The sequence below is a fragment of the Egretta garzetta genome, unplaced genomic scaffold (genome assembly GCF_000687185.1).
Source record: "Egretta garzetta isolate BGI_Z169 unplaced genomic scaffold, ASM68718v1 scaffold154, whole genome shotgun sequence".
Classification (NCBI taxonomy): Eukaryota; Metazoa; Chordata; class Aves; order Pelecaniformes; family Ardeidae; genus Egretta; species Egretta garzetta.
In genome coordinates this window covers 2,729,408-2,734,000 of record NW_009259600.1, presented here as the reverse complement: position 1 = coordinate 2,734,000, position 4,593 = coordinate 2,729,408, and positions in this window count along the sequence as shown.

Below are 4,593 nucleotides of genomic sequence, written 5' to 3'. Positions count from 1 at the left end.
TCAACCCACGAGTGGCATCTCGTGGAAGAGGGATTCTCAGGACGCGAGAGCGTTACCTCAGTTGTTGTTTTTTTTTAAAAAAAACCCGCATTTCCATTCTTTGCGCACCATCCCGGGTCAGTGGCCTATGGGTAGGCCCTCCAAGAAGTAAGGATGGTCGCACTTTTCATTGCCTATCCACCTAAACCTTTCATAGCACATGGGAGGGAGTTATTAATGTGTTTTAGTTGAAGAGCTGCCAGTCAGCTTGGAGAAACGACGGCTGGCCTGCTCGTATGACTCCACCAGAAATGCCGCCGGAGGCGTGGACACGAGGAGCCCCTTCCCTCCTCCCAATTACCACTTTCAGCATCTACACATCAAGCCTTCCAGAGCCATATTTCCCAAATCTAGCCTGCCAATCGGCAGCTAACCTGGGCCTTCCAGGACTTCCAGCCGTTGATGGGTGCTACCAGAGTGGGAGGGTGGCTGGGGTGTTTTGGGGAGCTGCGGGGCGGGAGGGAAGGGGGCACAGCTCCCCCAGTTTGCTACAGTGCCGCTCCACTGCCCAAGTCTGTGCTCTGGAAAATGGCGCATAGGGCTTTTTTTTAAGAAAGTTTCACTCACATGCAATACAGCAGGGTTTCATTTTCCAAATTTCACATTATTGGGCAATAATGCGTCTGGCTTTTTCTGGGGAAAAAAATAGAGTAGTTAGGTGGTGGGGCTTTCCAGCAGTCATAATGAACCCACTGAAGTTCCTGAATTTCATCTGAATTTTTTATCCCAGCTCAGACAGGGACATGGATCGGCAAGAGCTGCATCACCGAGCAGGTCTCTCCCGCTGTGGGAGAGGGAGATGGAGGGCTGAGCATGCATGTCCTCCTGCCCTGCAGCACGGCAGGCTGGCCGTCTGCTTCTCCCCACAAAGCCACCCAGCGCTCAGCCTGAGGCGAATGCTGCCCTAAGAGTGTACGGAAGGACAGAAATGAAGGAATGGCCTCTTGCACTGTTGTGACAGACGTAGCTTCTGGACGTGGGGCACATTCAAAAGCTTCTGCATGGGGGTGTGACAAGTGACATGGGCAGCTGTAAAAGACCACTAACATACATTCAGGTATGTTCCCGGCTCCATCAGTGAATTTCCTACAGAACCAAAGCAAGCAGGGCTGATGAACCCACATCCCATCTGCAAGTAATAGATCTGGCCCCTGCCAGGGGACCCTGACGAAGAGCCAACGCACGGTGCTAACGAGAGAGCCCCTGGTGAAGGACAGCAACTCTCCCACTGAGACAAGAAATCCACGGCAAGCCGCCTGGATTCTATGTAGGAAGCAAGCAACAGCTAGAAAAACAAGCATGCACGAAAAATACTTTTTATTGATTTTTTTTCTCTCTCTAAACAATATTGTGGTATCTTTTTAAGCCCTGATGTAGACTCATATATATCACTTGTCAACAACAATTTTATTTTTTTAGAGCATTTCTGCAAAATAGTAGAAAAAACCCTCAACAAACAAAAGCTCCGTAGTGGTCAAAAGAAACCACAGTTCTTGAAACTCAACAGCAGCCGTAAGTGGTGTTTGACCTCTGTCTAACTTTGTGCCCTGTCCCCAACAGTGACCACTAGTGGCGGCTTAAGAAAAACAAGCAAGAATAGAGCAATTACGTATTTATCTCATTAACTGAGCTTCTAATAAGTCTTCTTTTTGCGGGGGGAGGGAGGAATGTGGGCTTCACGTGATAGAGGTTGCAATTAATATGTTCCTTAATAGACACCAGCTGATAATGAATCCCTAAATTTATCTAATTCCTTTTTTCACCTTCATGTGTCAATTTATTCTTTGAAAATTCTTTATTCGATGAATGAATGATTCATTATTTCAAAATAAAAATTAAAATACATTTTATCTATAAATATACATTACTAAAATTTTGCTGCCATGTATTTCTATTCATTCTGTAGGATACAGCACACCTCGGAGTATCATTTGTATCTGGAAAATTATTACACTTGCTCGCTAACCTTTGAGCAGTCAGTTCTTGGCAAACCCACCACAGCCAACCAAGCAGCCGACTGGAGCCAAAGATGAACTGTGGAAACTTGCTGTTAATAATTTCTGAGCACCTTGGTTCTCTAAACAGAACTCAGGTTGAGTGTTTTACCTTCAGTTGGGTCAACGTGGCATTAAAATTTTACTCTCAGCATGGGAAAAAAAAAAAAAAAATTGTTGGTAGAAAACAGACCACAATTGCAATGGAAATAGCTGAGTGAGAAATGAAGCTTCTCGCACCATTTTTATGGACTTGCTTTGAACACTCGTAAAATTGATATATTATGGTTCTTATTTTCCATGTAAAATTAATGAGAAGAGGCAGTCAAAAGAACATAATTAGATAATTGTCTTTAAGCCTCTCCCTTTTAAACTAAAAACATGTAAATGTATGGGCTTTTTTTGGTTTTTTTTCTGTGAAAAAGCACAACGTTTGTCTCTCTCGTATATTATAAACAACATGTCCAGTAAAACAGGACCATCTGTAATTTTGTGTCATTTTAAAATATTTTGTCATGCTTATGTTAGCAACACGGATTTCTGGCTGTTAGATACCTTCCAAAAAAAATCTGTCGCAAAGGTTTTGAGAGTTGCATTAAAATCACATATACTGTTGCATAATGAAGAGCTTGCACTGATGTATTGTTAGGAGAGCCGATATCCGTATGTGTACAGTAGAAACGAAAGCTGGGGACGCAAATTCAAGACCGTAGATCGATTTCCAACCTCTCTGGGTTAACTGTGTTCTGTAAATTTAGCCCCAAGCTGCGAACTTGAATTCAGATGGGTATCTCTGGTTTTTGCCTCAGTTCCTGAGCTCCGTCCCATGTACAACTGTTGCCAAAGTGTAACATTTTAACCTACCTTAAAAGCACTGTCTGTAGATTCAAAATCTCTTTGGAACCTGAGGGCAACTTCTGACCAGCCAAGGGAAAACTAACTAAATTCGTCCTTTGTGACCTGAGTTTTCGTATCATGAGAATTCATCATAACCAAGAGGCTGCACTCTTTGTATGCCTAAGGTGTGAAAGAATTTGGCAAAGAAGTAGCCACAACAAGCAACGTCTGTCCCTAAAAATAATGTTTATAATGGAAATTCATGTAAATGTAGAACAACCTTTCATTCATTTGGTGGTCATCCCATTTTCATTGCAGAAACTCAGTTCCCTTCCAAATAGCATTCTTTTCCCTCAGCCACGCTGCTAGCCAACAGACGGAGAGGAAAGGGCTCGGAGGCTGAACCAGAAATACCTCTTTGTTTCTGAGGGATCGATGCATCTCATTCTGTCCCTGCAAAGAGTTGTGCCATTTTTAACTTTAGCTGTCATTAAATAATCCGTAATGCTGAATTCTGAACTTGCACTATTGAAAGCAAAAGATGATGATCCCTATTAGAAATTATTCTGATAAATTTTTTTTAAGGGGAAAACCTCAATAGCTCCTAAGTTTTATATTTTATGTCTTTCCAAGTGCCATAAAGGCATAGCATTTTTGCAGATCGAAGCGTATTACCTCACTAAAAGTTTAGAGTATATGGTTTGTTAAGTACACAAATCATATTAATCTGGGTTTGTGGAGCATTCTACGTTAACACTGCAGGAGTTCAGTCCCACGTGTTCATTTCTGAATAAACCATTTGCGGAAATTTGGAATTGCATCCAACTGTCCTGGTCAGAGCTATGGTTTAGAGGATGAAATCCTGTGTCCAGCTGGGGCAGAAACAAGCAATAGCTCAGTTAAGAAAATGTGGATGAACAAATCTTTAGGGTGCTTTTACATCTCCTGACGCTAGAAGACAACAAGTAGATGTCACACTGTATTTGAATCTCTGAGGATTTATAAACAACGACGACAGTGCCTGACGGCGGGCTGGCCGGGAAGGTGTTTCAGACCTCCATCCCTCTAGGAATGGTTTGCAATGAAGCTTCCCAATGGACCGAGGTCCAAATCCACTTCTTAAAGGCACGTCAGTGCTTAGTTCCCAGCCTCAGGAGCAGACCCCAAAGCTTAGCGCTCTCCTCTCAGAGGTGACAACCACAACCCCTAGGCTTCAGGGTAGCTATCTCCTGGTGGATGAGGCACCTCCTGCTTGGTGAGGCCTCAAAAGTGCTACAACCTAAAGGAAAGCTGGGTCGGGGTCTCTGTTCCTGGGATGCCCATGAAGGACCGCGGCTGTATTCTGTGGAAGCCCAGCCGTGCTGTTACATCCTCAGCTTGCCGAGGGGCTCAGGCGGCCTTGGTAGAAGGACAGTGCATATCCAGAGCCTGTACGACGCGGTAATGAGAGAAACAGCAAACTCTCAGTACCAGGACAGCTCTGAGCCTGCCCAGAGACACAGCTCCAGGCACTTCAAGACCTTGAAAGACAGGGGTCTATAAAGACTAGTGGCAGCTGCTGGGCAGCAGAGTTACTTGTATTGCAATTTTAGATTTGTGGAGCAAATTCCTCCCCTGCCTTGCATTAGTTGCTTATGTCCCTCACTTATGCCACACAAAAGCAGTATTTGCAGGCAGACAGATTTCATGCAACTTCTGCAGCTACAGTTCATACCTCTCATTT